The sequence below is a fragment of the Saccopteryx bilineata genome, chromosome 2, assembly GCF_036850765.1.
Source record: "Saccopteryx bilineata isolate mSacBil1 chromosome 2, mSacBil1_pri_phased_curated, whole genome shotgun sequence".
Lineage (NCBI taxonomy): Eukaryota > Metazoa > Chordata > Mammalia > Chiroptera > Emballonuridae > Saccopteryx > Saccopteryx bilineata.
In genome coordinates this window covers 329,340,965-329,353,929 of record NC_089491.1, presented here as the reverse complement: position 1 = coordinate 329,353,929, position 12,965 = coordinate 329,340,965, and the positions used below count along the sequence as shown (strand labels likewise).

The 12,965-nt window shown below is 38.9% G+C and overlaps 1 non-coding gene across 1 annotated transcript; it reads left to right on the top strand.

The window, feature by feature from the left end:
• Nucleotides 1-6,370: 6,370 nt before the first annotated feature.
• On the top strand, nt 6,371-6,583 carry LOC136327765 (small nucleolar RNA U3). Its single transcript, XR_010729881.1, has one exon. It is a non-coding gene; the product is annotated as a small nucleolar RNA U3 (small nucleolar RNA).
• Nucleotides 6,584-12,965: the final 6,382 nt, after the last annotated feature.

The window sequence follows — 12,965 nt, the reverse complement described above, 5'->3', positions numbered from 1 at the left end:
AAATGATTGTAGAATCTGAAGGGTCTTCTTCTGATGCCAAGCAGTCATTAACCCCTCAGCAGTTTAGCCAACCCAAATTGAATGACTTAGTAAGAGATTTGGGCCTACCAAAAAAGCAGCTGAGTTATTAGCCTCCAGGCTTCAAGAAAAGAATGTACTTCACAGGTCAGCTAAAGTATCCCATTTCAGGAAGCGTGAACAAATTTTTGTGGACTTTTTTCCCAAAGACAAACACTTTGTTTACTGTCATGATATCAGTAGTCTTCTCAGCCAGCAGGGTGTTACCACTTACAGTCCAACAGAATGGTGGCTATTTCTTGACAGCTCTAAATGGAGTCTGAAATGTGTTCTCCTACACAATGGTAATGTTTATGCAGAGGTTCCAATTGGTTATTCAACTCATCTGCAAGAAGATTATAATGACATAAAGTTTGTCCTCGACTTTCTGAAGTATGAAGAGCATAACTGGAACATTTGTGTGGATCTTAAAATAGAAAATTTCCTGCCTGACCAGGCGGTGGTGCAGTGGATAGAGCATCGGACTGGGATGCAGAAGGACCCAGGTTCGAGACCCCGAGATTGCCAGCTTGAGTGTGGGCTTATCTGGCTTGAGAAAAAAAAAAGCTCACCAGCTTGGACCCAAGGTCACTGGCTCGAGCAAGGGGTTACTTGGTCTGCTGAATATCCATGGTCAAGATACGTATGAGAAAGCAATCAATGAACAACTAAGGTGTCACAATGAAAAACTGATAATTGATGCTTCTCATCTCTCTCTGTTCCTATCTGTCTGTCCCTATCTATCCCTTTCTCTGTCCCTGTAAAAAAAAAAAAAAAAAAAAGGTAAATTTCCTGCTAGGACATCATAGAGGTTTCACAAAGTACCCTTGCTTTCTGTGTTTGTGGAACAGCCGAGCTCAGGAGAAACACTGGACACCAAAGGAGTGGCCAAAACATGAAGCTCTGGAAGTAGGGATGCAAAATATTGTGAATGAACTTGTATTTAATTGAAACAGGATCATTTTACCCCCACTTCACATCAAACTTGGCTTACTGAAGCAGTTTGTTCAGGCTTTGAATAAAGACAGTGAATGCTTTCAACATATTATTTCTGCTTTTCCTGCCTTGTCTTTTGAGAAGCTAGAAGCAGGTGTACTCGATGGACCTCAAATTCGAACCCTCATACGTGATGAAGAATTTGCCAGGAAGATGAATAAGGAGGAGAAAGCAGCATGGCAGTCTTTTGTAGCAGTTACAAAGAATTTCCTTGGCAACAAAAAAGGAGAAAACTATGAACTTCTGGTTCAAAGGATGCTGTTGACTTTCTGCAACATTGGATGTAATATGAGCATTAAGATTCACTTCCTGTCATTTACAACAAAATGGTGGGATCTTGATAACATTATGCAGAGTGAAATAAGTAAATCAGAAAAAAACAAGATCTACATGATTCCATACATTGGTGGGACATAAAAACAAGACTAAGAGACATGGACAAGAGTATGGTGGTTCCTGGGGCGAGGGGAGGAGGGAGAGGGAGGAGCACAAACAAAACTAGATAGAAGGTGACGGAGGACAATCTGACTTTGGGTGATGGGTATGCAACATAATTGAATGACAAGATAACCTGGACATGTTTTCTTTGAATATATGTACCCTGATTCATTGATGTCACCCTATTAACATTAATAAAAATTTATTTATAAAAAAAAAGATTCACTTCCTGAACAGTCACCTTGATAAGTTTCTCGAAAATCTTAGTGATGAACAGACTACTGCTGGAGTATCAAACGAGATTGTCCTCAACAAGTACACAAACGCAAGAGCTACAAACACAAATTTTTGCCTGAATAGAATTTAAATAAGTTTTGTGCAAATTTTATGAGTAAAATAAGTGTTTTAATATGTTCTATTTTGAAATTGTAGACAAATTTTGATGCAATCGTATCTTTTAGTGTATTAGTGTATTTACTGCATTATATAAATTATTATATTTTCACAAAGATGATGCCCAAGAAGACATTCTACTTCATTGTGTTAAACTAAATGTTAAAGATTTTACAATAAAATGAAAACTTAAAATCCTGAATCACAAAAAAACTGTAGCTTACAGAGAAAAACTATTGTCAGATTTGAGATCAGCACACTCGAATTAGGAAAGAACAAATGTTTTCGTGGATGCAACAAAAATTTTGTTCTTCAGTGTAATCATTGCACTAAATACAGAAAAAAATAGAAAGAAAAATTAAAATTCATTGTGTAAAAAGTAATTTTTTTGTGCTGCACATAGGCACATGCAAATATATTAAAATATATTTTCTTTATATGTAAATCCGTTAGTGGCTGTCAAAGCAGAGTCTGCTCCACTAGAGGGCGCATCAGGCAGTCCAGATGCACAGGCTCTGTGATCTCCCAGTACAGCAGCTGCCTAGCATTGGAGAATATTCAGGGTCACTGCATGAGAAGTCCAGAGATATGTTCTGATTTTCACGGAGCCCAGAGAGAAAACGTGAATCTGCCTTGCAGATAGACTTCCAATTTGGAATATCTGTCATGTGAATTCAGACTCTCTGAAAGAGATCAGGCTGGATGAAAATTACTGGAGGGAGATACAATTTTTAAAAAGTGTATTATTCTTACAGGGTTGGAAGATTGAACTCCAACATCCAAAGATTGGTGGGAAGAGGTACTGGTATAAGGTGAGACTGGGCTTAACCATCTCCTGACCTCTCCACGGCAATTCCTTTCTAGAGCCTACATGCTCGGAACAGAAGAGAGCCACTGTGTAAAATAAAGCCCTGTGTTTCCTACTGCTCTGGAGACCCACGGCTCCCCTCATGGAACTGAGAGAAGTAGCAAGCTTTCCAGGATTGTGTTTAGTGGTCTAAAGTAGATTGTGGTAGTCACACAGAAAAGGGCTGGGACAAAACCTTTTAGCAAACTGCGACAATGGGTCACCAAGTAAAAAGCAGGGGACACTTGAGCCGAATAGAAGCAAAGTGCTGATTAAATGAGAATCTCCTCACTTCCTGGACTCGGCAAGGGAAGACTTGGAGAGGGCAATTAAGTCAAGAGGTTGGATTTCCTACTAATCACATAGGAGGGTCTCAGACCACAGCGGTTTCTAGTTTTGCTATACACGCTAAACATTTACCCTCAATGCTGGGTAAAGTCAGCAGCCATGTGCATATCCACACTCACCACACATTTCTTTAGAAAAACACTGTCATGTCACAGATGCCATTTGTTGTTGTTCTTGATTCACATCAGGTGGATGGTAGCTTGTGTGGCTAATCAACTCAGTTACTGAGCCAGAAAGCTATGTTTTCTTAACATTTATAGTAAAGTAGTAAGTGGGAGTAAACTGTGAACTCTAGTATAAGAATAAGACAGTTATATAATAACCTATACACTATAGGGCAGGTGTGGCCAACAGTTTTTGTCCCGGGCCTGATTAGAAAGAAAACTTTTTTCACGGGCAGGAAAAAGTATTAAAATTAAAAAATGTTAAATACAAAAATGATTTGTTGAAGTAAACAAAATTTACTTTATGTAATTTGTTTATGAATAAATGTGAGTGAAAAAAATTTAATATACAATATTATTTTAATAAAAATATATTTTAATAAAAATATAATTACATACTGTATAAATATCCAAACTGTATCGCAATCAATTGAAACAATATTTAATTAAAAGAATGAGCTTGAAGGGGTTATATCGCAAATAAAACAATTATTTTGTTTTACAAACAGCCTGGACATGTTTTCAGTTATCAACTGCAGCTATTGTCTACACTACAATGCCACTTGATTCAGCACACTTGACTACAAAAATGACAAATTGTTTGACCTTGGGTGCGCACTGGCAACTCTGCCTAAAAGAATGTGGGTTTCACATCACCACTAAACGTCAAACAGTTCATATCGGGTACAGATGAGTATAAAAGTTGTAAATCTTTATAATGGAATTTTTTTAAAAAATAAAGAAGTATTGTGAATCCATTCAACCCATTATTGGAAGTTAACCCTAGATTAGTCACATGTGGAATTCTTCTCCATGTATCACTATCTTCTTAAATATCTCGATTTCCAATAATCAAAGACACTTCTGCCTCTGAGTAGCTGAGATTTTAAAGTAGCGGAGAATATTAAAAATTTAATTGCGGGCTGCATAAACTCATTACGTGGGCCAGATCCACCTGTGGGTCATATGTTGGCCATGCCTACTATAGGGAGTAAAACTGGTTCAATAAGGTAGATATACCGGGCATGCCATGTGAGTTCAAAACATGAAGACATACCAATGTGGGTACGAAAATCTGACTAGGCATTGAGCTGGAGGGAATATTCAAGGCTTGATGTGGAAGCAGAATTTGAACAGGCTGAAATTGCAAAGGGATTCCCAATGGACCAGATGGCTACAGGGAAGGGAAGAGGAAGAAAGACAAAGGGCCTGTCCAAATGGTAACAGCATTGCTCTGTGAGGGGCAGGTATGTCAAGATGGAGATGCCTCACAGGCAGGTAGGGATGTTTCTAGAAGTTTAGAATTGGGAATCTTCTGTGTTGAGGGGACAGTTGACACAAAGGAGGAAAATACCTACAGAGATGTGATGAGATTTGAAGATAGAATTTTAAGGATCACTTCTAACTAAAGGAGAGACACTGTCCAATGGCAGAAAGAAAGAACAAAAGTCATGAGAGAACTGGGAGGACAGTCAGTGTACCTATAGACAAGGGGCCACAGCATTGACGGAAAGCGATGAGCTGCGGGAGACGAGAGCCAAGACAAGACAGCTTGCGGAGGTCATGAGAGGCCAATGGCTTTCCGTAGAGCAGCGTCAGAATGCAAAGGGGCTTCTGCGTAAATCAGCTCAGTGAAGGTAGCATTCAGTCTCTGGGCTCCAGTTGAGTTTCTGAGGCTTCCTGATCTCTCTCTCTCTAGAACTTCTTCACCAGACTGGAAGGAGGATTCTTTCTCAAGAAGGGATGCCGGAATGGTACAGGCCTGCCAACTTCAAATACTCAACTGAATTTTAACGAGGCATGGGTCTTGCTATATTTTGAATTCTGAAATCCTAGCAGGGCCCATTTCAGCAGATTTAAGAGGTAGGGGTAATGCTGGCTATTACAGTATTGTATAATTGTAGATGTTTCATAATCTAAAAGTATATTTTAAATGGCACTGCATCTGTTATGAGTATTTTTTAAAGCATCTTATTTTTTTCAAGCAGTTGAAAAACAAGCACTTGCTAATATTTAGTATCCTTTGTTTTTGTCCTTAAAATTAGAAAGATTTATAGGGTACTCAAGAGTAACATAAACTTCAGCTGTCCTCTTTTGTAGGGAAGTCTTTAAAAGAAGAAAAAATAAAACAAAAGCTTCTTAACTTGGGCTCTAAAATGTGGGTTAGATTTTAAAATTTAGATTAATAATAAATGTAAGTCAAGAATATATAAAACAGCTCCACCCCAGCAGCTAGGTTGGTTAGAGCATCGTCTCCTTACACAAAGGTTGCTGGTTCAATTCCTGGTCTGAGCACATACAGAAACAGATGGATCTTTCTCTCTCTCTCTCTCTTTCAAACCCCTCTAAAATCAATAAATATTTTTTTAAAAAGAATATACAAAATAAAGTAGATGCTACTTGATCTATTATCTAATTAATAGGTGCTAATAAAAGCATCACGTTAGTGGATGCAAAAAAGCAAAAGTTCAATGTAAATTAATTAAACAGAGGATTCTCAGAAACAAAGGTGATATGTAAAATCAGCAGAAAGCTCTCCTTTAAAAAGAAAATTCTACCTGAAAATTATGAAAGGACTTATGGTAGAGGGAGCTGCAGCAAAGAGCAGCATATGTTTAAATTTAATTTTCCAATGTCTATATGGACATTTAAAATTAGAATTATCAAGCAAGAAAAAAAAAGACTGTGTTACATAATATCAGACATTCCTGCAACTGGCATCTGGGGAAGCCTTTATTTTGTAAACACCAAGCGTTAACATTGGTTATTAGGTGCTCAGTTTCTTTTCCCAATCTAACCAATCAGCAGTCACTATTCCTCCCCTGCGGAAAGCCAGAGGAGGCGGAGACAAGGTAACTCCACCTTCCGTACTGTTCTGGAAATTCCTTCCCCTCAGAGACAACAAAATCATGGGGGGGGGGGGGGGATAAACTCTCCCATCATCTGTCTGTAGGGTGACCAGACATTCTCCTTTGCTGAGAACAGTCACAACTTCTTAGTAGTGCACCATTTAATGCTCAAACTTGTCCCAATTTGGATAATAAGTTATATGGACTCCTGACATCTTTAGCAATTGCCCTAGGTAGATTCAGGGAACGTATAATACCACATACATACATCTCAAAGACTGTATGTACTTGCAGGGATCATTGCTCTAGCTTGCTAGCAGAGCATCTTTTCTGAATGTGTAGCACACCAGAAGCCACCAGGGGACAGAGGCACAGTGTTCTCTCCTGAACCAGAAGCTAGTTCTCAGTGTTGCTGCTGCAACTGCCCTTTTCATTAGTGACGGACCTTGTCTGGCTTTGAGAGAACAAGAGGGACAGGACACCATCTGAGTCATAAAAAAATTCATAATAGTTCTTACCTAGCCTTCAAAATGGAGAAATATGAAATTTCAAAATGTACAGGGTAGGGCTAAAGTAAGTTTACAGATGTTCATGTGGATAATAACACTATAATTAATAAATAATAATACAAGAATGAACTTTGTTTCTCATACTCATAACTGGAAACCTCCTTTTGCCCACCCCTGTTTATATTATAAATCAAACATACAGTAAGATTGCTGATATTAAGTAGATATAATATATACTTTATTAACATTGTGGCTGAAAAAGGGACCACATACTAAACCTGAAACGTTCAGAAAAGGTAGACGTTGGCCTTACAAACTCAGAGACTGAAAGGAACCACATAGGACAATCTGAATATCAGAATTTCTAACTAAAAGCAGTCATGGTGGGTAGCCCTGTTACCTAAGCCTGTATCTTCCTTGACAAAAGTCAGTCTTTATACTTTATATGAACCTGTCTGTTGTCTCTTTGCCCCTAAGATAACATAGCTTTGAAACGTCAGAGTAATTCTCTTTTCTAGAACCCTCAGGGCACACATGTTGCACCAGAGCACAAGCCCAGAGCCCCTCGTTGTTTTCATGTTCCCCACACACCACCTCTGTGTGCTGGAAATGCTCATTCTTAACTATCCTGTACCCACTAGTGTAAATGAAGTATGTGTCTCTCCACTTTAGTCTTTATTCGGTCCCAGAGATTTTCTCCACTTTGCTTTCTCTCTAATCTACAACCAGTACATTTCTTGTGACCCCCCCTTACATCTCCTCTTTTGACTATAACATATAAAATAAGCTGTAAAACTGCATGGTGTGGGGCCTGACCTGTGGTGGCACAGTGGGATAAAGCATTGACCTGGAACACTGAGGTCACCGGTTCGAAACCTTGGGCTTGCCTGGTCAAGGCACATATGGGAGTTGATGCTTCCTGCTCCTCCCCTTCTCTCTCTCTCTCTCTCTTCTCTCTCTCTAAAAATCAATAAATAAAATATTTTAAAAAACTGCATGGTGTGGAGCATTTTCTCATTTCATTGAGATTTGCTTCCTGGCAATTGTCAGTTTGGCTGAAATAAACCCATAAAAATTCTCTACAGATTCCAACGTTTCTTACAGCAACTTTATTCTTTACCTATGAGAGTTCATTTAAACTCCTCTGAAATAGGAGTAAGTTTTTATCTTAAAATTTAACTGTAGACTTGTTAATCACCTTCAATAACCTAGTTTATACTTTTTTTCCTTTTCCTCCCCATTAGGGAAAAAGCTTTCTATAATCTTTTACTCAAGCTAGCCAATACACTAAAATATTTCATCTATGTTTGAAAAAATATTGAAGTCCATAGATAGAAAATTCCTTTTCTAGATTTATAATTTCCAACACTATGCTCACCCCACTCAATTCTACTTAAATTGAGAAAAAACAAGAGGTTTTAAATTTTTTAGTAGATATCATAGAATTATTTCAAGTACCTCAGTATGGAAACTAGAAATGAATAAGAAATAATATGAATAAATGCCTCAGTTCATCTTATCCTCATTGGCCAATAGGGTTAAGGAAGTGTGTGTTGAGTAAAGGAATATTAGTGAAGCCCATTGTTCAAGGAATTTACAATCTAGTAACTGAAATAAGGTTAAATATTATTATTGCATAATTATATTTCAAAATAACATCAAGATTCAAAATGGATGAATATTACACTAGAAAGAGTGGAAAATACAGAGAAGTACTTGCATTTTAATTAGTTCATAGCAGATAATAGACATATTTGACTTACAAGTAGCAAAAGAAAAGAAAGCTCTGTTTTTACTTTATAATAAATTTGTATACCAAAAAATGTATTCAGAAAAAATTCGCTTTAAAATTGAAGTCAGAGAAAAACCTAGTTGAAAATGTAAGACATTCATTTGTAGCAAAATCTGTCTTATAAAAAGAATGAAAACCATGGAGTCAAAGTAAATACATGAAAAATGATTCACAAAAAATGTTAACAGAGGGATTCATAATTGCCTTTGAAATATTTTAAATCCTAGAAAAATGAGCCTGCTGATAAAAGAGTTGGGAATTGAAAATATTCATTAAAAAGAAGCTATAAAAAAGAATTTTTCCCCCCTGTATTGCCTTTTAACAAGAAAATGGAAGAAAAAGTGCAATGGAAAAATAATGTCTTTACATAAGGCTGTGAGGGAAGACAGGACAGAACACGGAATGTGGATCACTCAGATGGAAAAAGCATCACTTTAAATGATATAAGGCATGGGTACCTCTTCCAGAGTCTCAGAGGGTGAGAAGGAGGGCAGAGTACCTCTCCACTCCCTGGGTTCCTCTCATTTAAAGAACACCCCGTTCTAGGTCAGAGCAAACACCCAGAGAGATGGATTCCCTTCAGTCTCACTTTCTTACTCCCTTCTTCTCCTAACTCCTCTTAGTTCAAAAAGGAGTGTGTGTCACTCCCCCCAACCCAGAGAGCCTGTCACAGCTAGAAGGGATGACAATTCTCCATCACTGAAGAACTGCTTAGCTGAGTCCTGCCGAGCTTACAACAGTCCTTATTACATTACAGTGTGTTGAATAACAGAAGTTGGCAAATTTGAACATGAAGACAAATACTCAAACCTACTGTTAAATTCCTTCAGAAGTTGGTGTCTCTAGGAAATGTAAGGGAGTAGCGCCACCTGCTGGGTGAGAATGAAAGGAAACTGTGAAGAATTGTTTCTTAAGAAATGTGGAATGGTAGGCATTTTTAAAAATTATTATTGTCGTAGATATGATCAAGTTTCCAAACAAAAGGTTTTGGAGAGCTTGGGAATGGATATCTGAGACATGAAAACCTTCTCAGAAAACAGACAAATAGTGTATGACTTTTCACATTACCATTGCGGACTGATGGCTGTTCACGTGAAACCCAGGTCAGTTAAAGCGACCTTTGGTAAAGATGAGAGGGCTGTTTACAACCTGAAACTATTATCATCAAAGAACTGACTGTCTTGGTAATTTGAGGAAGTTTACACATGCAAGGCCAAAGCTCTGATAGGCCTCCAATTCAATTGTACTTATTAGGAATCGGCCAGCAGGGGGCATTTCTACACACCTATTTATTGGCCAGTGTTGGCAAAACCTAAGAAACATCCAAACGTAGAGGTTTATGAGTTTATTTGAGCCAAACTGACAACGTATGTTGGGAAGCACAATCTCAACAGATTTTTTTAAGAACATTTTATTGATTGATTTAAAGAGAGAAGAGAGAGAGAAGGGGAGGAGGAGTAGGAAGCATCAATCACGGTTGCTTCCCATATGTCCTTTGACCAGGCAAGCCAGGGGTTTCGAACCTGTGACCTCAGCCTTCCAGATCGACTCTTTATCCACTGCATCACCACAGGTCAGGCTCAGAAGATTTTGAAAATGCTCCAGAGAATGGCAGTTTTACAGCTTATTTTACATGAAAATCAAAGGAGACTAAAGTAAGGTTGCATGTAATCCTTTGATGGTAGGTAATGGAGCCTGGAGAAAGCTTAACAGAAAAACCTCTGGGATTGGATAAAAGGCAGAATGGAGAAACACATACCTCTGCTACACTGGTGGGTACAGGGTGGTTAATAATTAACATTTAGGACACGCAGAGATGGTATACGAGGAACAAGATAACAATGAGGGTTCTGTGCTCTGGTGTACCTAATTGTGCCTTCGAGGGGTTGGAAAAACAGTACTTTGACATTTCAAAGCCATGTTATTCTAGATACATAGTAACAACAAACAGGGTTCATTTAAGGTAAAGACTGACCTTTTACTAAGAAAGGTTTAGCCGGAGACATTATTACCCACCATGGCCAACCCTATTAGGAATTCAATTGGACATCCCGTGTGGTCACTATTGGTCTGTGAGTTTCTCAAGCCTTGCCATGTGGCTCCCTGAGCTTGTCAGATTAGTCACATAGCCTCCTTTTCTTTCACACCAGTATCACAAATTAATGGCGAGATGTTTTGACAAAGGCAAGGAAAAGTGAAAGTTTTCTGCTTTTCAGCTTCCAAGTGTATGGGCCCTCTTCACTTAACTGACATGTTCTCAGAATCTGATCGCTTCCCTGAGGAATTAAGTCTGTAGTTCTCTTGGGTTGCTTTTGAAAGGTTAACTTGATGAAACGAAATATCCTACCCTGACATTTTTATCCCGGCTTTCCCTGTGATGGGCGGTAACCATGAGAGAATGACAGACCTAGAAGTTACAAGAACAGTCAAAGCAAGTAGATGCAAAAACCTCTCCCCACATGCTACCCACCCATTCATCACTGAGCCTCCTGCGGACAGGTTTCCCTAAGGGATTCTTTTCCCCTGACTTTTTTCCCTCTGGGTATCAAAACCATATATATTTTATATTGTTCTAGTCAGTAGGCTTTTGCAATCGAGAAAGATAACTTAGCCCAAGATTTGAGAGGCCAGACTTTGGAATCTGATTACTTGATTTTTTCTTTTTTTGAGACTCCATTACCTTCGAGTTATCTCCCCCTCCCTGCCATTCCCCATTCCTCTCAGCTTAAGCAACCGCTGTAGAAACCATTGTAAAAATGTTAGCTCGGCATAAAGATAAAATGTGTTTTATAGTCAACTGTGTAACAAACACATCAGATTGTTTTTAAGAAAAGAGGACCAAAAAATTATATTTACTGAGAGCTCATTGTGTGGCAGACACTAGTTACTTTAAGAAAGATTTTGGACCCGGTCAAGGCTGGAGCAGGACTTGGTGTCCTCTGTGTGCCCCGGAGAGCACAGCTTCCTGTTGCAGAATGTTCCACGGGCTTTGGAACTCTCACAGAATGCTCCGAAAGACCGCGGCAGACAGCAGACACATACCTTGTTTTGCATGAGCCCAGGAGAGCTATAGAAGAAACATGAGACCTAGTCCACATATTGGATTCAAGCATCCACAACTCATCTAGGCACTGAGAGCCCCTGAAGGAGGCTAGTTTGTAAAGGCACCTGAGGACCTATGAGAAGATGTGGAAGGTCAGGCCTGAGCTGGTTATTGATTATTGATGATTGGTTATTGCCTGCGTATTAGAGAGAGCAGTGGCAGCAGAAGGCTACACTTGAACTTCCCTGACATTGTCCCCTGCCCCCTAAGCTTGAGTGCTATGCAGGAGAGCACAGTGAGACCTAGTGGCAGATCTGTTTCTAGGGGCCTAACCAGTGATGGGATTCAGCCAGTTGACACTAGTTCAGCAGAACTGATACCTAATTTTTTGTTGAGTTCGGTGAACCAGTTGTTAAAATGGCACTTGTGATCAGGGTTCTCTCTAAGGTAGATGCCTGGGCAGCCGCCCAATGTGGAAATCACAAATTTACATTCCTGACTCTTTTTTAACGTTCATCTGTGCAACAGTGTATTCTAAGCGCCCCAGTCATGTTCATTTTGTCCATAGGTGAAAAAAATGCAAATGAGGACGCCAATCAAGAAGCAATATGGAAATACCTTAAATAACAGGGGGTTTTTTTTTGTCAGGTATTACTTAATATTTTTTTCATTACTATTTTAAAACTTTCTTATAACATAATCTAGTTTTGTCTACCTCTTTTATTGTTCTTATTTAAGTATTAACTGCATGAAATAATAAACTACCTTTCAGTATATCATTTTTTATACTTAAAATAGTCATTTGGGCAGAGAACCAGTTGTTACATTATTTGAATCCCATCACTGGGTGTATACCAGGGGTCGGAAACCTTTTTAGCTGAGAGAGTCATAAACACCACATATTTTAAAATGTAATTCTGTGAGAGCCATACAACCACCTGTGTATGTTAGGCATTATCCAATAAAAATTTGGTGTTGTCCCAGAGGACAGCTGTGATTGGCTCCAGCCACCCACAACCATGAACATGAGCAGTAGGAAATGAATGGATTGTAATACATGAGAATGTTTTATATTTTTAATGTTATTATTTTTTATTAAAGATTTGTCTGCGAGCCAGATGTAGCCATCAAAAGAGTCACACCTGGCTCACGAGCCATAGGTTCCCAACCCCTGGTGTATACACACACACACACACACACACACATCCTATTGGTTCTGGTTCAGTAGGCTGTTAAATATTAACCATAGGGAAGGGAGTGAACAGAACCAGATATCTGACTAAGCCTGATTAAGTTTACAGTTGCCCCAGGGAATTCACCGGACTAACAAGTAGAAGGAGAAAATGGTGCATGCACAGTAGAAGCCAAGATGGCTGGAGGATAACAGCATGCAGAGCAGAAGCAATTGAGAAGCAGAACCAGGAGGCATGCCCAGTGAAAGCCAAATAGGCAACATCAAGGGGGGAAGGACTAGCCTGGGAAAATCTGAGGACAATCAGATAAGACAAGAGCACAAACCCCCAGAAAAT